The sequence below is a fragment of the Pseudophryne corroboree genome, chromosome 2, assembly GCF_028390025.1.
Source record: "Pseudophryne corroboree isolate aPseCor3 chromosome 2, aPseCor3.hap2, whole genome shotgun sequence".
NCBI lineage: Eukaryota > Metazoa > Chordata > Amphibia > Anura > Myobatrachidae > Pseudophryne > Pseudophryne corroboree.
The window spans coordinates 1,011,475,972-1,011,497,059 of NC_086445.1; positions in this window are offsets into that span (position 1 = coordinate 1,011,475,972).

Genomic DNA, 21,088 nt, shown 5'->3' on the forward strand with positions numbered 1-21,088 from the left:
TAATCACATCACGCTGTTTTTGTACATGGAGGTGGAGCCGGGAGTTTGAAAGCCGGTGGCAGTGGCGCCCTTGATTAACCCAGGCGTCCGGTCAGTAATACAGTCCTGACAGGGTGCAAAGCAGAGGGGACAGTAATCAGCTTGCTCGGCGATCGCTGCATCAGGCATGTGAGATCAGGGTGCCAGACATTAGGGGGTGCCTGTGCGCACCAGGCACCCCCCCTGCGCACACCTATGTACACTGGCTAAATCCTTGCTGACAGCTCATTATGGATTAAGGGCAGGGGTGGACTGGCGATCTCTTCCTCCTGGTGCTCTGCTCGGTGGCTGCAGAGACTGCAGGGTTCCTGCCTGGAGCATCTGATAGACCATGGGTCTTCAAAATGTGCCACTCCAGCTGCTGTGGAACTACACATCCCAGTATGCCCTGCCACAGATTTGCTATTAAGGCATGCTAAAACTGAGCAGGGCATGCTGGGATGTGTAGTTCCACAGCAGCTGAAGGGCCGCAGGTTGAAGACCCATGCGATAGACCAGGAATGGGGAACCTTTGGCCCTCCAGCTGTTGTTGAACTACACATCCCAGCATGCCCTGCAACAGTTTTAGCATGGCCAAATATCAAAACAGGACATGCTGGTATGTGTAGTTCAACAACAGCTGGAGGGCCAAAGGTTCCCACCCCTGGGATTGACGCTCTGCCCCTCTTTGCAGCAGAGATCCTGGCTGCAGGGTGCCGCTACAATGTTCCGCGTGGGCTGCAAATGTGTACACAACTGCGATTGAGTTTACGATGGCTCCGGTGGGTGTCTCTCATTACTGCTGGGTGGCAGCTTCACTTGCTAACGTCAGCCGTACCGTAGCCTTGCATCTGCAAACAAATATGAATTAGGCCCTATGTACTGTTATACTGAACTGTAAAACACCCTGAGTCCTGTTAGAGAAAAGCACTATATAAATAAAATGATTATTATTATATGAGTCCTGTTAAATTATCTACAATACAATGAACAAATAAAGTCTTCATGTAACCGCATTTTACATTTGGCCAAGAAGAGCGGACCTGCATCAGGTTGGGGGCTTTAATGATAGATTTCTGCACTGACTCGTAGTGGATTTCTGTTGCTTGGTAACCGAACCCATTCATATTTTCAAAGATCACGCAAATGTCAGAAAACATATTTTGCAGTCCTGGGAGCACGGAATAAGGAAACAGGTGAATGACAATCAAAATGTCTGTTATTTAAACTGTGACTCAGAGGCTTTAAATGCAGTTATACCTGCTGCAATCAGCTACTGATTGTGCTACTTACTGTACCCTGAAGTGCAGCCTTGACTCACTAGAAGTTGAACCATTAAAGATATAAATAAATCTGGTTAATAGTTACCTCTACCACAGGTCACATCATATAAAAAGTCTAATAGTATATAGCATGTCTATGCTGCTAATTCAGACCTAATCGCTGCTGTGCGTTTTCGCACAGTGGGCGATCAGGTCTGAACTGCGCATGCGTATGCACCGCAATGAGCAGGCGCGACAGTCTGCAGCACCGGGGAGCCCCGGGATGGTGCGAAAAAAACGATTGCACTGGCGATTGCAAGAAGAGGGCGTTCGTGGGTGGCAACTGACCGTTTTCAGGGAGTGTCCGGAAAAACGCAGGAGGGACCCGGCGTTTTGTGGGAGGAATCGTGACGTCAGCTCCGATCATCGCAGCGGCTGAGTAAGTCCTGGGCTGTGCAGAGACTGCACAAACTTCTGTATGTGCAGCTCTCCTGCACATGTGACTACCTGATCGCAGGGATGCAAAAAACGCCCCCTAGCGATCAGGTCAGAATTAGCCCATATATGTGATACCATATTGGCAGGGAGACATATGGGCCGGGATTTAATGAAGTCCTAGTTCAGCAGCCATGCGGGAACTTGGACTCTTTTTTTTTTTTTAAAGGGTAAATCATTTATCAGGCATGGTTTAGCCTTGTAAATGATTGCCCCTTTAAAAAAAACATCCGAGTTTAGCTGTCGAACTAGACACTTACATCCCACCCATGGTGTGGTGTGGGTGTAATCTGGAGTTACATCTTGGTGGATCAAACTTCTGACTTCTTACTTTAGTGGCATTTCCTAACTCAGTCCACACCCCAGCAGAGAGGCAAAGGTTCCCCAACCAGACACAGACAATGGGAGACGGATGCACTTTAGATGGATAATGCCCATTCTCGCACCTAAACACCCTGTTTAGTCCACGAGTACGGGCATTCTCCGACTTAGCATTGCGCTGAATTGAATAGCTTTGGGAGCTCCCGAATGGCGCTATTCAATCCGAGCTGAATTGAATCGAGCCCATTGTGTATGATAAATGGTGCAACAGCCAGTCAGCTCCTAACTGCCGTGTTTGAAAAATGACAGTTGGAAGCTGATGGCTGGAGCAGCATTTATCATACACAAGGGGTGGTATTCAATTCTTTCCGCCCTCCTCCACACTTGTTCTGTTTCTGGTGACGGGCGTGGTATCATCATTTCAGCTCGGTACCCCCGGGGTAGCGAGGCGCCCTAACCTTTTACATAGCTAATCCTGATTGCTATGGGCGCAATATGCGCGATAACGGGGATCACTTTAGAAATCAGATTGGGCGTGATATATCATTTGAATACCGCCCAATGAATTTTATCACTCATTGATAAATGGGCCCCCATATACTTTTAATCAATTTTATTCTAAAATGACACTGGCTTCAGCCCCTTTTCAAAATGGCAGTTACAGGTATCATGTATATATCATAAATTAGCAATTCTTCCAAGTTGTCCCCGTTGCCGTGGGTCATTTCTTCTCTCTTTTTGTGCTCTCTTCACCATTGCTCTTTTTCCCTTTCTCTTTACTCTTTTTGTCTTTTCCTAACCCCTGCTTTATTTCTCTCCCAATAAACAGTCTATATACCCCCCCACCCCACACACACACACTCTATCTTGCTGTCTCTCTACCATGACCCTCTGCATGTCCCATCTGCCCCTCAGTCTTGTCCACCCCCCCCCCCTCTGTTTATGTTTGCTGTCATTCTCAGTGCATCCTCCACGGGCCTGTCCGCATCAGTGTCGGTGCGGGTGCATTCGGACCTATGATGTACAGTGCGACCGTGCCCAGTGTCTGCATGGGTTTAATTTCAGTGCAACTGCTGCAATGCACTGTACAGTAAGTGGGCTGCTGGGCATAATACATGTTTGTAGGTGGGGAGTCTTAGCGGTGCATTGACGGGCATGAGCCGGTATGTTTTTTTATTTATTTTTTGCTTAATTTAATTACAGAGGCCTGTGCATGCAAATACAATGACATAATTTCTATCAGCGATCAGTTTTATTATATAGATCTGTGCCCTTGTTTTCTATTTACTTAAGGATAACCTATAGAATACATTAATTCACAAAGACGTGTCACCGCTAATGAGAAATTATTTCACTTTCACCTTGAAATTATTGAGTTATATTGGAGGTTAGACAATGTATATGTCCATACAATGTGTACAATGCATTGATAATCCAAGACTGTTATTTGCAGTTTTGCTGATTATTTGATTGAGCATTTTATTTCCATTTTTGTCCGTTTCCTGTACAGCCAGTAACATGCAGCTTAATTATGAGCTCTGGTCTGACCGTACTGCATGTTACTTCACGGTTGTCAGGGCAACCCTGGCCGGTCCAGCAGCTGACACGAATACCAGGCCTTTGTGTGAGGGTCATTAAACATCCACGCTGTTCGTCTGGAGGGGGCGCTCCCTCTATGAATCCAGCATCTGCATCACCAAGACCTGTCTACCGCAATAACACACAGTGATGAAATGATTCCTCACCAAGTAATCTGCTGGAAAATGAGAATGGACAATGCGGGTAATGTGAGGCAAATGCTACCCTCAATGAAGGAGGGAGACATTTTCTTGTAGCACGGCTCTTCCTGGTAAGCACTTGCGGCCTGTGAGTTCTCCCCAGGAGAATAGCCTGCTCTCCGGGGAGTCTGGGAGATCTCCCTAATTTGGGGAGAATAGATTAATTTGAATGTAGTGGGAGGTGCCCCAAAGGCGGACATACCTTTAATGGACCACAAGGTTTTTTGTTTTGTTTTTTGACAAGTTTTATTGGTCGATTTACAGTAATACACAGAAACGGTGCGTTTTAACAGGCATAGAAAAACAAAGTAGTACTAAGATACACACAACAGTGAAATAGCATAGCAATCAAATGAGTAAATCTTTTTTGTTTTTAAGTGAGACGACAGAGATAGTGCAAGAGAAGAAAGAGTCCTCTAGGTCCATGGCGTGGCCAACCAGCCCAGGGCAGTGAGAGAACAGGAAGAATAGAGACAGGAAAAGGAGGAGACAAGATCGTGGGCAAAAGGGGAAATGGATATAAGAGGAAGGGAGGTCCGAGTGGCGGGGTCTGGGCAGCCAACATAAAAAGTGGGGTACGTAGCTTAATCAGCTACTGAATGGGGAGGGGGCATTTTGAGTAGTGAGCCAAGGTGCCCAGATTTTATCGAACGCCCTGGCAGAATGTCTAATGACACTGGTCATATATTCCATCTTATAAATGTACCAAATGTAAGCGACAATGGACTGTAGAGATGGCAGGGAGGGCAACCTCCAGGCCTTCGCAATTTTGACATGTCGTGGCAGTAGCCACATGACGTAATAACTTGTTCTGATGTTTAGTTAAAGTCGGGAGGTCCAGAGGCAGTAGAAAGTATTTAGGATCCAGGGGGATTGGGGTAGAAAATAGGAACGAAAGAAGTCGGACAACTTCCTTCCATAAAGGTACTAGTTTCGGGCAAGTCCACCAAATATGCATGTACGTCCCCTCAGAAGCACAACCCCTCCAACAACCGTCAGAAACATCAGGGTACATCGTCTTCAAACGAGAAGGTACATAGTACCAACGGTATACCAGTTTATATAGATTTTCCTTTATCCTGACACAGATAGAGCTAGAGGACACATTACTCAAAATTTCACCCCACTCCTCCTCATCCAAAGTGACACCCAGATCTCTCTCCCAGGCCAATTCTCTGTGATCTCTGGAAGTAGCAGAGCCCTGCAATAGTAAAGCATAGAGATCCGATATAAGACCTCTCGTAGAAGCGCGTCGCATGCATATATTTTCAAGAGTAGTGAGAGGCCTAGAAGAGAGAGTGGTATGAACCCCGGAGTGAAAGTGTCTAAGTTGAAGGTAGTGAAAAAATTCACTATGAGGGAGAGAGTATTGTGTCTGAACCTGGGTAAACGAAGGAAAGGGCGTACTAGAGGTAATGTCGTTGAGGAAGGCAATGTTTCCCTGTTTCCAGAGTGAGAAAGCAGATTTTACCATTCCCGGAGGAAGGCAGGGTTATGGAACAGGGGTATGAGGGGGGATGGGTTAGGGACCAATTGATGTTTCCTCACTACAAAATCCCAAATATATAAAGAACTGGCCACCACTGGGTGAGATGAGGTGGCACGAGGGCGGGCGGCTCTCGGAAGCCACAAAAGGGAAGAAAGTGTGGAGAGTCCCAGCTCACCGGCTTCGATAGTTATCCATACCTTGTCCGCCCTCGGACCACACCACTGGACACAGGATGCCATCTGAGCTGCGTAATAATAGTATTTAAAATTGTGTATACCTAAACCTCCACTCCCGGGAGGCCGCTGTAGCAGCGAGAGTTTAATTCTAGGATGTTTATTGGCCCAAACAAAACGGGAAGTTTGATGCTGCAAGAATTTAAAAACGTATGGGGGAACGTAGATCGGGAGCGTCTGGAAAAGGTAAATAAGTCTGGGAAGAACATTCATCTTTACAGAATTGGCACGTCCAATCCATGAGATGAAATAAGAAGACCAAGTTTGGAGATCCGAGCGAATTCGGTCTAAAAGGCGTGGGAAGTTCGCTTGAAATAGTTGATGGTGTCTGTGGGTTAGATAAATACCTAGGTATTTGAGTTTTCGGTTATGCCAGGAGAATGGGAATGTTGATTCACGTTGTGTCCTAGACGCAGGACTAATGTAAAAAATCGAGTACTTCTGTTTTAGTAGCGTTAATCTTGTAACCCGAGTGTTGCGAATAGAGGTCAATCTCGGAGAGGAGAGGAGAGAGTGACGATGTCGGGTTTGAAGGAGAAACCAGTACATCGTCAGCATAAAGTGCAATCTTGTGTTCCGTGTGGCCGATTTGAATCCCCGTAATATTCGGGTTGAGACGAACCCTGGCCGCTAAAGGCTCCATCACGAGGGCAAAAATCAAGGGCGAGAGCGGGCATCCCTGTCTGGTACCATTAGATATATCAAAGCATGAAGAAGTGACCCCATTGACAGAGACCCGCGCTGAGGAGTTGCGATACATTGCCGAGACACCATCATAAAACTTACCGGAAAAGCCCATGCATTGGAGAACAGCGAAGGCGAAGGGCCACGAAATGCGATCAAACGCCTTCTCCGCATCCAGGGCTAGCAACAGGGAAGAGGACTTTTGTCGGTGGATAGAATGGATAATTACAATGGCCCTTCTGGTGTTATCAGAGGCCTGTCGGCCTGGGATAAATCCAACCTGATCGGGATGTACCAGTCCAGGGAGAAGCGATGCCAACCTCAAAGCCAGGATTTTCGCATAAATTTTCAAATCGACATTGAGCAATGAAATGGGCCTATAATTACCGCACTGAGTGGGGTCTCTGTCAGGCTTAGGGATCACAACGATATCAGCTTGAGTAGTCGCCGTAGCAAAGGATACGCCCCCCAAGATCTGGTTAAAAAGGGCGGTAAGGTGAGGGGCTAATGCTTTAGCGAAATGTTTATAATAGTGTGCCGTGAAACCGTCAGGGCCAGGGGCGGCGGAGGGCCGCATGGATTTCACAGCTGTTAACGTCTCCCCTACAGAGATATCCTGATTTAGTGTGTCTAATTGAGCTGCGGAGATGCCCAGCAAAGGGGTCGAGGACAGGTAGGAACGCAACCTCTCCGGGTCGAGGGAAGGGGAATGCGTCGGGGTCGTCAAGTTATAAAGGGAGCTATAGTAGTCCTTAAACTCATCAACCATTTGTTTAGGGTCATAAGTAGGCTCACCCAGAGTTCGGGAGTACAATTTGCCAATTGCACCAGTCGCTTGTTTATGTCGCAATTTATTCGCCAGGAGGGAATCTAATTTGTCCGCCTTGTCATAGAATTTCTGATTTAATCTTCGCAGAATGAGAGCGGCACGACGGGACAAAAGCGCGTTCAGTTGGCCTTGTAAATTAGTGATTTGTGCAAATAAAGCAGGGCAGTAAGTTAGTTTATGCTGGGCGGTTAGGGTAGCTATTTGAGACTCTAACAAATGTATCTCCTGCGTCGCTTTTTTGCGCAGCGAGGAGGTCCGTGCCATAAGGAGACCCCTCAAGGTGGCCTTATGAGCCTCCCAAATTATACTAGAAGAGACATCAGGCGTGATATTCTCAGTAAAATATTGTTCTATTGCCATGTGTATTTCCGTGGAGACTGACGGGTTAAGCTACAGGGATTCATCGAATCGCCATTTGCGAACATTGTGTGTGGAATGATGTAGATCCATGAGAACGTAAACACAGGAATGGTCAGTCCAAGTGAAAGGGATTATTCCCGCGTCAGTAATTTTAGAGGCAATGGAGGACGAAATGTGTAACATATCGATCCGGGTGTAGTGCTGATGCGGGGCCAAATAGTGGGTATAATCTCTGGCTACAGAGTGGCAGACACGCCACGAGTCCCGGAGGTCGTGAAACTTAAGGGAGGCTGCAAGCATACGTGAAGCTCTAGAGGCAAGGGGGGGACCAGTCCTATCTAAAATGGGGTCAAGAATAATGTTAAAATCCCCACCCAATACAATGTGGCCCTGTGCAACTTTGCCAATGTGACGGAAAAGGGAGTGGAAAAACATAGGCTGATCCTGGTTAGGAGCATATACAGAAATAAGAGTCAGGACTTCAGAGCGGAGGGTACCAATAACCATCAAGTACCGACCGTCTGGATCCGCCACGGTTTTGCTATGTGTAAATGGAATGTGACGATTAATTAAAATTGCAACCCCACGTTTTTTGCAATCTGCTGAAGCAAAGAAAGTTTGTGTAAACTGCCTAGCGCGGAATTGCGTATGGGAGCCCGTAAGGTGGGTTTCCTGAAGAAAAACTACGTCAGCTTTCTCACGTCTATAGGCGCCCAGGAGCACTGTCCATTTTTTGGGGGAGTTGAGGCCATTTACATTAATGGATATCTTTAGGGGCATGGTGGACTGAGTAAAAACATATCATTGAGAATCATAAAAAAGGGGGTACAAAAACAAAGGCCTCCCGGGACCCAACAATCCATAAAAAAATAAGGGCAAGTGAGATGGATACCCAGGACCCACCACAAGGACAAGGGGGAAAAAGGGAAGTGAGAGAAAAGACGGCCACAGAAGGAAACTAAAGAAAAGCAAGAAGAGAGGAAAAAAAGCCCATTCGGGCAGAAACCCTGTAGCAACGGGGCCCATAACAGGACCGCCAAACAAAAGAAAAACCTAATCAATAAAGTATTCAAAGCAGGGAGCATGGGGGTAGTGGCGCAAATCACCATATCAGGCTGTGCCGCCTGACCAAGAATAAAGTGGCCAAGGCCAAAAAATTATAAAACACGAAGATAAAACCTGTGTCAAGATGTCAAGAGGGGTAGGGAGGGGGAGGAAGGGAGAAGGAAAGATATTTTTTTTAAAAAGGGGGGGGAAGGGGGGGGGATAAATGAGAAGGAAGTAGGGGGAAGTGGGACATCAAAGGGGATATTATAGCAACAATATGTGGTCCACATAGTAGGTTAGGCATCGTAGGACCAAACCGCAAACCGACCGGTCATCTTGTGACCATGAACATGAAGGCAAAATGTGCAATAGGAGACATAACAGGTGGACCATTTAAAGAACGATCATAGAAAGTGCCTGAACTAAACCAGGGGGGTCCACAGAGCAGGGACCAAGTCGACCAGCTCCGCCGAGGGCCCTCAGTACTCAAAGAAACTTTCAACATTAGGCATAGAACATAAAAGGCGATATATCAATCAACATATAACATAAAACAAAGGAGGTCCAAAGAACCAGGGACGGTCAGTCCAGTCCAGGGGGGGAACCTCCAGCAAAGTGGTGCAATGGCATAGAGAAACCAATGAAAGAAAAGAGGGCGGGTGATTGGGGGGAGCATCATCTTCACCCCTCTGGCGAGACACTCTCGTCCAGTCCGGCTAGGGTGGACGGGGTCGTTGTGAATTTGGCGAAGCAGAAGGGTCGACAGAGGAGGACGACAATTCTGGAAGAAGGTCATGCTTGCGAAGCAGTTCCTGCCCTTGTGCCATGGTCTTAATTGCATAGTTGATGCCATTAAAAGAAAGCTGCAACTGAAAGGGGAATCCCCAGCGGTATCGAATTTGGTGTTGGTGTAGAAGCCTAGTAATCGGTTGGAGGTCCCGTCGTTTCTGAATAGTCGAGGGAGCCAAGTCCTGGTAAATCTGCAATTGCATGCCCTGGAAGGCTATATCAGAGGAATCCCGGACGGAAGCAATTATTTTTTCCTTCGAGCGGTAATAATGTAGACGGGCTATAATGTCCCGAGGGGGTTGTGATATTGAAGGTTTGGCCCGCAGGGCCCGGTGTGCCCTATCAAAGAGGCAATCTTCATCAGATAAGTCCGGGACCAAATGCTGTAACAGGTCTTTCAGGAAGGAGGGCAACGTAGAGCTCTGGACTGATTCCACCACATTACGTATTCACAAGTTATTGCGACGGGATCGATTCTCCTGGTCCTCTTGGAGCGCCTTCAGGGTCTCAACTTCAGCATGGAGCATTGAAAGTTCGTGGTCAAGATGCTGTTGTGAGCGGCATAAGTCATCGGTCTTTGTCTCCAAAGCATCAGTGCGATTTCCAAGTGAGGCAATCTCCGTTTTAAAATCCAAGACAGCTTTGGACAGTTCTTGTTTAAAGGCTGTTTGCACGCCGTCCAGGAGGCCGGACATCACTGCTTGTATCTGAGGGTCAATACCAAACTCCGAGGAATGTGGTGATGAAGGGGACTCCGGGGAGTGCGTCATGTTCTGAGGACCCTTAGCCTTGCTGCCGAAGAAGTTTGCGGAAGCCTGGGGAGCTTTCTTGTTCCTTTGTGACATAATGAATGCAGGCAGGGGGAGGTATATCTTCTCCAATAAAGTTACAATAGAGAGGGGGAGGGAGCGGTGGGGTAGAGACTGGGAGCTGACACAGGTGGGTTATGAGGCGGTCAGGCCGACCAGGGGGTGTTATTCATCCAGAGACCATAGCAGCACGAGAAACACCAGGGCCAGACTGTATAGGTAGCTAAGACGGAGAGGCAATATTAAAACCAGGAGAGGGATTTACAGGAGAGTGTCCAGAATCTGTGCAGTAGGTGAGGGGGATGCAATATAAGAACCAACAGCAGGGGGCTCTGGCACACTGTGCAGTGAGTGAGGTCCAGACAATGCCTATAAAATACTGGGTAACAGTGAGAAGTATGAGGCACTGAATGTACTGTATAAGCTTGTGCCCAGTAAATATAGAGTGTAGGCTGTTCCAGGCTATAAATATATATCACCAGCATGCAGCAGAATCATCACCTCATGAGTGCTGAACGTGCCCCCTCCAAGATGGCCGCCGCCCTCCAGCTCCAGCGGGCCTCACCTCCGTCGGCCGCTGTCCACGATCTACCAGCCCGGGGGCTATGTGCCGTCCCCACAGCCCTCAGCTGGAAACCGTCGGTGAGAGGGTTGTGGCTAATGGGGGCCATCCGTATGAGCACGGCGCCCGGAGTCCACCGCCCGCCTCCACCAAGATGGCCGCCGGCACCGGATCCCCGCGAGCAGGGCCGCAGCTCGTCTCGGCTCCGTGATCGCAGCTCCAGGGGCTCAGTTCCACCGCCACAGCTCCCGGTAAGGCTCCACAGACAGGGGGTGTATTGGAGAGACAAGCCGTTTGGTGGGACTCAGTGCTCGGTCCACGAAGGAGCCCGGTCGGAAGTCCCTAAAATATAGGCCCCGGCTTCACCTCAGGAGGGAGGCCGCAACCTGCAAGTATGGGTTTAACCCACACTCCGGCTCCGCAGCTCACCCCCGTTAGATGCAGGGCAGGAAGGGAAGCATAAGAGTGCCCTGGGGATAAATTAGGCAGCGTTGGTCTGGCACTTAAGGGGTTTTCAGGGCAAAAATGTGCAGGAGCTTTCCTAGGACACGTCCTATCAGGCTGATTGCAAGCCACGCCCCAACCTAGACCACAAGATTTTTACATAAAAGTTGCTTTATACCTACGGTGGGTGTAAGACAGTAGGTGGCCTATTGCACAGTCTCTGTGCACCTCCCTCTCACCAGCGCAGCTGACAACTAGACTCTGTCATTGCACCAGAGTTTACTGCGCATGTGCAGGTCTCCTGTAATATGGCGCCCTGATTTTTATTATTGTGCAAATCTTCAGGAAAATGGCAGCAGTTTTCGCTGTGATTTCTGCACCACCAACGCCGGACTCAGGAGAGGTAAGTGTAATGTATGGGTGAAGGGGATGGTATCCGGTTGATAGATCTACAATAAAAAGATAGAGAGTCAATCGGTCAACCCCACTTGGTTGACCTGCAAAAGGTTGAAGAGTCAAAAGGTCAACAGGGTCAAAAGGTCAACAGGTAAAAGGCAGGTAGTGATTAAGGTTGCAGGTTCAAAAAGGTTGTTGGTCGACACAATTTTTTTTATTACAAAAATGTATTTTTTCTTTAAACTTTTTCATAATTTACCATCCACATGGACTACGATTGCCCAAAGCATGGCGCACGTAGCGAGCACGCGAGGGTACAGGTCTACACTAATGTGGCTGAGATATAGTGAAACATACAAAATGACACCCTCCCAAAAAAAAAGACGTGTGTTGACCATTTTTGTTTCGATAATTTTTATGTCAACCTTTTGCCCGTCAACCTTTAGTGCCTGTGGTCCCTTTCTACTGTCTACCTTTTCCATGTCAACCTTTTGCCCCTGTCGATCTTTTACATGTTGGCCTTTTGGGGTGGACCTATTGACTATCTCTCTTTTACTCTTGCTCTATTGGTGCGTGCGTGGTGTGGGCCCAGCAGTGTGCGTGCAATGTACCCATTATATATACACCCAGGGCCGGTTCTAGCCCTTGTGGCGCCCTGAGCGAAAATAGGGGCGTGGCTTCATACAGGGGCGTGGTCAGTTATGCCCCCTGTAGAGTTCCTCCATTTGTGCCCCCTGTAGAGTTGTGCCCCTAGTTGAGTAGCGACGCTTACAAAAAAAAATAATTAATACTTACTATCCCCGCTCCTGATTCCAGACCTCTGCTGACCTCCGCCGGCACCGCTCCTCGGATCTATGGGAGAGACGTCATGATGTCTCTTCCATAGCACAGCATAAACACTCGAGGTCAATTATGACCCCTAGCGTCTATGTGCCAGTCCCACAATGCTGTGGGAAGGGAAACTAGACTGGTAGCGTCTACTTTCCTTCACAGCACAGCACCGGGGGCACTGACCAACAGTAGCGGATCTTGCCATGCTGCTGCGCCCTCCAGAAGGCGGCGCCCCGGGGCAAAAATCCTGTGTGCCCGTAGCAAGATCCGCTACTATATACACCCATCTACTACTGTATAAGGCAAAATGCACATTCTAAACTATACAACAAAACTATCCACAATGTCAAACATTCTAAAGGTGGGTACACACTAGGCCATGTGCTCGGTGACAGACATCACCTAGTGTTTCCCCTCCGGGGCAGGGACGCCCAACGGGCGGAATACACACTGTGCGGTATCAATAATGATATCGCACAGTGATGTCATGCCGCGGCCGGCTGGAGCATGCAGCTTTGGACGTGGAGTCCAAATTGAGCTGCATGCACGTCCGAGACCGAGAGTCATTAACGGCACGCTGGGCCGCGCATCGCTCTGCGGCAGCATACTCACTGGGCGATATAGTAAACTATATTGGCTGGTACTTTATCTCCAGCGACTTTATCTCCATCCAAGGCTTAGTAAATAGACCTCAAAATTTACAAAATCTCTAAGTGTGTAGTGTAGGCATCTTTAGATCAGTCAGGTTATGGGAAATGTCCTAAATGCAGATGTGTATAATGCAAGCTGGTGGCATACTGGCGGAACTTGCGGGCAGCATGGTGGCATAGTGGATAACATTACTGCCTCACAGCACTGACGTTGTGAGCCCAATACCCAGCCAAGGTCTTATCTGTGTGGTGTTTGTACCTTCTCCCCATGTTTGCTATAAATAGTATTTACATTTGGTTTTGTTCTTTAAACATATTTATGATATAACCCCTTTAACCACTTAACTAGCAATTATTTTATTATTTTACAAAAAAACGCTCAGAAACTGTCATTTGACTTAGGTCAAGAAAATATATTTAAAACTTATCCAAAACACTTATATATATATATATATATGTATTTATATATATATCTCCTATATAATAGCCCAGATCTGTGACTTTGTGACTCATTTGCTAATGCTGGGCGGAGTCACAACACTGGGCGGAGTTAGTCAAATGAGTCACAGATCTGGGCAAATCTATAGGAGACTAGGAGCAGATGGTATGGGCATGGCACAGGCAGGGGTGCATACCTCCCAGCTTTCTTCAGGCAGGAGGGACACACAGGCAGCGAAAAGGGGGCGTGGCCAACAAAAAGGGGAGTGGCTTCACGGGAGGGCCCCCATTTTCGTCAGTGAGGGGGCATGCCCAGCGCTCTGTGAGCTGCTGGCATGCCCCCGGGGGCGGATTATGAGTCCGGGGGGCCCAGGGCACTTGAGACGGGGGGCCCTATCTCATTGCTGTGACTGCTGTGGGTTTGGGGCGTGGCCTAAACGCGGGCCCGCGTGGCCACGCCCCCTTATGCAAATTCCGGATTTTTTTTTTTTTTTTTTTTTTTATGGGATTTTGGCCCCTCAGCTAGGGGTAAATCCAGAGGGGCTGGTCACTCCCCCCTACACACCCGCACAGGCCGAAGAAAGCAGGGAGGCTGCTGCCTCCCTGCACCACCACAGACCTGCCAACACGCAGCAGAGTGTGCTGACTGTAGCACAATGCTGCTGCTGGCAGGACGGGGAGCTTCAGAGCTGGGACAGAGCTACTCCAGCCGGGGGGGCCCCTAAAACTGTGGGGCCCACAGTACATACCCCCTGCCCCCCCCCCTTAATCCGGCTCTGCTGCCGGAACCGCCCCTTAATCCGTACCCCCTGATGCCCCCTCTCCCACTGTCTTTACTAAATAGACGCTGTGCGCATGCGCACAGCGCCTATTCACCGCAGCTCTGCTAAGCAGAACAGCGAGTTCAGGAGCTTCCCAACTGCCCCCCCACCGGGGGACACTGCGGGACAGACCCAAAAAAATGGGACGGTCCCGCGAAAATCAGGACAGTTGGGAGGTATGGGGGTGTGTGAGGGGGTATGCCGTACAGACAGATTGGGCACCGGCTCACTATGTGCTTGACCCCCCACATCAGCATACTCAGCAGGGGCTCTCTGGCGCGGAGGTGCGTCACTTTCTGGCACACTCCACGCTTCTTAGCTGCAGTTTTGTGGGGCACCTGCCGCTGTGCAGGTTCCGTACTGCCTCTGTTATCTCCAGCCCCGGCAGCCCCACCGCTAGCTGCAGCGCTGCCGCCTGCAGTGAGGTGCGCCCAGATCCTTCATACACTTTAGCCGGCGGGTAGCGCTGCAGAAGTCCGCGCTGCTTGCAGGCTCCGACCCCCTTCTCCCTCCAGCCGCAGCGTCTCCTGGGAGCTAACCAGTCACTCCCAGTCTCCCCTTTCCACAGTGCCCGGCAGCCGCGAGGTCCGCGCCGCGTGCATGCTATGACCCCCTCCTCCCTCCAGCCGCAGCGTCTCCTGGGGGATAACCAGTCACTCCCAGTCTCCCCTTACCACAGTGCCCGGCAGCTGCGCGAGGTCTGCGGTGTGTGACTGAGGAGGGGGGGAGGGATGCGGACGGGCAGAGGAAGCAGGACTCCAGCCTGAGAGAGTCAGCCATGCCAAGTCTTCACCAGCAGCAGATCCAAACAGGTTGGAGTGGAACAGCAGCAGCCAGCAGCAGTGACTCCGGTAAGACACATCTGTCTGTCACCACTGTTCTGTCCCTAATACCAATCTCTCCCGTGCCCTGTGTTCTGTCATGTCCCTGTCACCCCTGGCCTTGCCCTGTCACCCTTATCCTGGCCCTTTCACCTTATCCTGGCCCTTTCACCCTTATCCTGGCCCTGTCACCCTTATCCTGGCCCTGTCACCCTTATGCTGGCCCTGTTACCCCTATCCTGGCCCTGTCACCCCTGTGCTTGCCCTGTCAACCCTATACTGGCCCTGTCACCCCTGTCCTGGTCCTGCCGCCCCTACCCGGGCCATGTCACCCCTATCATGTCCCTGTCATTTCTGTCCTGGCCCCGTCGCCCCTGTCCTGGCCCCGTCACCCATGTCCTTGCCCCGTCACCCCTGTCCTGGCCCCATCACCCCTGTTCTGGCCCTGTCACCCCTGTCCTGGCCCTGTCACCCCTGTTCTGACCCTGTCACCCCTGTTCTGACCCTGTCACCCCTGTCCTGGCCCTGTTACTGCATACCCTCCAACTACCTTTTTGGCAGGTACAGTATCCGCAGCGCCTCCAGACCCCTCCCCAATGCACCACACCTCCGTACCTTCCCCTCCACCACATGCGGCACTCCACCCCTCCCCCACACGCTGTGCCTCCAGACCCCCTACATTACCCGCGGCTCCCACTCCCCCGCCCCTCCACCACCCACAGCACCTCCAGGCCCCCTCCACCATCCACCCCCCATATATGTCTCCCCCCACACCTGCCCCCCCTCCACCCTCAGCATCTGCAGACACCCTCCTCAATCTGTGGTCCCCTCCTCCCCCACCCACGGCACCCCCTCACCTGCCCCTCCACCACCTGCAGCGCCTCGAGACCCCCTTCCCCATCCGCCGCACCACCTGTACCTGCCCCTCCCCCACCCATGGTGCCTCCGGACCCCCTACCCCACCCCCGGCACCCCCGCCCCTTCCCATCCCACAGCACCTCTGGAACCCTTCACCCATCCGCAACATCCCCGCACCTGCCCCTCTCCCACCCATGGCACCCCTGCCCCTCCCCCACCTGCAGTGCCTCCGGACCCCTCCCCCATCTGCAGCCCCCACTCCTCTGCCCCTCCCCCATCCGCAGCACCTCCCGACCCTTCCCCATCAGGGCCCCTCCCGCTTCTGCCCCCCCTCCACCCGCAGCATCTACAGACACCCTCCCCCATCCGCAGTCCCCCCCGCACCCGCTACATTCTGTACATTGTGCCCTGCAGGTGCTGTTCACGCTGTCGCAAGGGGACACCCCCCACGCGTGCGTGCGTGTCACCATCGCACGCACTTTCATTGTGCAATATTTAACCACTAACAAAGGAATGCAGGTAATACTCCATATAATACAAATATTAAACCCCAGAAAGGCATGCAAGGGTTAAGGGGGCGTAGCCCCTTGCGACGATGTGAAGAGCGCCCGTAGGGCGCGATGAAGCACCTAGTATATGTATATGTATATAAATAAAGTGTTTTGGATAAGTTATATACAGGCTGAGTATCCCTTTTGAATAAGATTCAAAATCACACATTTTTGGTTCCCCTACTGAGATACAGATATATTATACATATATATATATATATATATATATATATATATATATAAAATAAGATTTTAAACCTACCGGTAAATCTTTTTCTCCTACTCCGTAGAGGATGCTGGGGACTCCGTAAGGACCATGGTGTATAGACGGGCTCCGCAGGAGACATGGGCACTTTAAGACCTTTAATGGGCGTGTACTGGCTCCTCCCTCTATGCCCCTCCTCCAGACTCCAGTTATAGGAACTGTGCCCAGAGGAGACGGACATTTCGAGGAAAAGGATTTTGTTAATTAAGCGTGAGACACAAACCAGCTCACACCACAAACACACCGTACAACATGGTAAACCAGTTAACAGTATGAAACAACCACAGAACACAGCAACAGCCTGAGTTCAACAGTAACACAACCTGTGTGTAATCTTATCAATAACTATGTACAATTATTGCAGATTTCAGTCCGCACTGGGACGGGCGCCCAGCATCCTCTACGGACTAGGAGAAAAAGATTTACCGGTAGGTTTAAAATCTTATTTTCTCTTACGTCCTAGAGGATGCTGGGGACTCCGTAAGGACCATAGGGTTTATACCAAAGCTCCAGACCGGGCGGGAGAGTGCGGATGACTCTGCAGCACCGATTGAGCAAACATGAGGTCCTCATCAGCCAGGGTATCAAACTTATGGAATCTTGCAAAAGTGTTTGAACCCGACCAAGTAGCCGCTCGGCAAAGCTGTAACGCCGAGACATCACGGGCAGCCGCCCAAGAAGAACCCACCTTCCTAGCGGAATGGGCCTTTACCGATTTTGGTAACGGCAATCCAGCCGTAGAATGAGCCTGCTGAATCGTGTTACAGATCCAGCGTGCAATAGTCTGCTTGGAAGCAGGCGCGCCAATCTTGTTGGCCGCATACAGGACAAACAGCGCCTCTGTTTTCCTAATACAATCCGTTCTGGCTACATAGATTTTTAAAGCCCTGACCACATCAAGGGACTTGGAATCCTCCAAGACATCCGTAGCCACAGGCACCACAATAGGTTGGTTCATGTGAAACGACGAAAACACCTTGGGTAGAAATTGAGGACGAGTTCTCAATTCCGCTCTATCTACATGGAAAATCAGATAGGGGCTCTTGTGAGACAAAGCCGCCAATTCTGACACTCGCCTTGCCGTAGCCAAGGCCAATAACATGACCACTTTCCAAGTGAGAAATTTCAAGTCAACAGTTTGAAGAGGCTCAAACCAATGTGACTTAAGGAACTGTAACTGTAACACCACGTTAAGGTCCCACGGTGCCACTGGGGGCACAAAAGGAGGTTGGATGTGTAGTACTCCCTTCACAAAAGTCTGCACTTCTGGAAGAGAAGCCAATTCCTTCTGAAAGAATATTGGTAAGGCCGAAATCTGCACCTTAATGGAGCCTAACTTCTGGCCCATATCCCCTCCTGTCTGTAGAAAATGGAGAAAACGACCCAGATGGAAATCCTCCGTAGGAGCATTCTTGGATTCACACCAAGACACATACTTCCTCTAGATACGGTGATAGTGCTTCGCCGTTACCTCCTTCTTAGCTTTAAGTAGAGTAGGGATGACTTCCCCTGGAATACCTTTCCTAGCTAGCATCTGGTGTTCAACCGCCATGCCGTCAAATGTAATCGCGGTAAGTCCTGGAACACGCACGGCGCCTGTTGTAACAGGTCCTCTCTGAGAGGATGAGGCCAAGGATCTTCCGTGAGCATTTCCTGAAGATCTGGATACCAGGCCCTTCGAGGCCAATCTGGAACAATGAGTATCGTTTGAACTTTTGTTCTTCTTATGATTCTCAATATTTTTGAGATGAGTGGAAGCGGAGGGAAGACATACACCGCCTGATACACCCATGGTGTTACCAGCGCGTCCACCGCTATCGCCTGAGGGTCCCTTGACCTTGAACAATACGTCCGAAGCTTCTTGTTGAGGCGTGACGCCATCATGTCTTTTTGAGGGAGTCCCCAGCAACTTGTCACTTCTGCAAAGACCTCTTGATGAAGTCCCCACCCTCCTGGACAGAGATCGTGTCTGCTGAGGAAGTCTGCTTCCCAGTTGTCCACTCCCGGAATGAATACTGCTGACAGGGCGCTCACGTGATTTTCCGCCCAGCGAAGAATCCTGGTGGCCTCTGCCATTGCTGCTCTGCTCCTTGTTCCGCCTTGTCAGTTTACATGCGCCACGGCTGTGACGTTGTCTGACTGGATCAGAACCGGTAGGTTGTGAAGAAGGTGCTCCGCCTGCCTCAGGCCGTTGTATATGGCCCTTAATTCCAGCACATTTATGTGCAGACAAGCCTCCTGGCTTGACCATATTCCCTGAAAGTTTTTTCCCTGTGTGACCGCTCCCCATCCTAGGAGGCTCGCGTCCGTGGTCACGAGAACCCAATCCTGAATTCCAAACCTGCGACCCTCTAGAAGGTGAGCCCCCTGGAACCACCACAGGAGAGAGATCCTGGCCCTGGGGGACAGGCATATCAACCGATGCATTTGGACCCTGACCACTTGTTCAGTAGGTCCCACTGAAAAGCTCTTGCATGGAACCTGCCAAACGGAATGGCCTCGTAGGCCCCCAACATCTTTCCCAACACTCGAGTGCATTGATGAATCGATACTCTTTTTGGTTTTAGCAGAGCCTTGACAATGTTCTGGATTTCCTGAGCTTTTTCCACTGGAAGAAAAACCCTCTGTTTTTCTGAATCCAGAATCATGCCCAAGAACGACAGCCGAGTTGTCGGAACCAACTGCGACTTTTGCAAATTTAGAAGCCAGCCGTGTTGTCGTAGCACCTTTGTCAGGAATCGACTCACCAAGCTGACATCTGTCCGCCGCTGCGGACTCCGTCCTGGGTCCCTGCGTTCATCTGTCATCCGCGTCTCTGCCATCAGACGCCATCCTGGGCCTGGGAGCGCTCCTGTGATAGCGGGCGTGTAGCACGCCGCGTTCCCGCTAGGCCGCGGCATGGGCGCCGCCATGACAGCCTCCAGCAGTCAGCATACGGCGGCCAATCCGGTGCTTGGCCGCACCCACTTTTCCTCACTCCACCAATGACTGTTTAACAAGGGGTATATATGAGGCTGCAGGATCAGTCTGCAGGCATCCTGAACTTTGTGTCACTCCTGCGACTCATGTGTAAGGATCTGGTTCCTGTTTCCCCCGTGTACCTGGATACCTACTTGCTGTTCCGTGTTCCTGGCTTTCTACCTGAGACTTTATACTCCTGGTTACTTTTCACAGCTCCGTGGAACTTCAAGCCCCAGCAATACCTGCATCCATCTACAGGCTTCACACTCATCACCATCTCTGTGTGCTTCAGCCTAGCAGTAGAGACTGACTCCAGGTGTGTTCCATCTCCCCACCTGTGATGCAGCTTGCTCGCTGCCAGTGCCTCATCACCTGCACTGTGGACATAGTCAGACTCCTGCCTCTGCTACCAGGTTTGCCATACAACACCATCTCTGCTGGTTCCATGTTTTAATCTGCTCTGGTTTCCATACCAGAATATTCTCTGCCAAATTATCACTCATCTGTTATCATCACTACCGGTTATTATTTCTTCAGTCACCATTCATTCTGTTACCATAGACTCTCAGCTATTACGCTGTACAATTGACATTTGCATTTCTACTGTTATTTTCTGCTGCCGTTTGTGAATCATCTGTATAATAAATATCATTGCGCTCATGCGCAGAAACATAATCCAGCCTCCTCGTTTTCTCCCATCCACCTCCACTGACCCACTAGCGCCCCCTCCGGGGACACAGACAAAACCAAGTCTGACAGTAAGTTCAGGATCGATGGACTCGGATGGTGGACGGAGTGTGGGGTCAGAGGCCTTGCAAAATCTGGTCTCCCGTCTGGATGGTCAAGAGGCTGCGCAGCAGCAGATGTTCCAGTTCCTGCAAGGGATGTCCTCCCGGATAGATACACTACAGCAATCCCTGCCTAGTGTACACACTTCTACAGTTCCTGTTACTCCAGCACCTGCCAGTACTGTGAGTTCCTCTATGCCGGCTGCATCAGCTCCAGTGTCACGTCTGCACCTGCCCGTGCCAAGCAAGTATGATGGCAGCCCAAAGTTATGTCGCGGGTTTCTCAACCAATGTGAAATCCAGTTTGAATTGTTGTCACATAATTTCCCCACGTCAAGATCCAAGGTTGCCTACATCATCTCTCTACTTTCTGGATCTGCTTTGAGTTGGGTGTCTCCTCTGTGGGAACGTGCCGACCCTCTGATTAACAACTATACAGAATTCGTGTCAACCTTCAGACGGATCTTTGACGAGCCTGGTCGTGCAACATCAGCTTCTGCAGACCTAATCCAACTTCGTCAAGGTACCCGTAGTATGGGACAATATGTCATCCAGTTCCAGACGTTGGCCGCAGAGATTCAGTGGAAC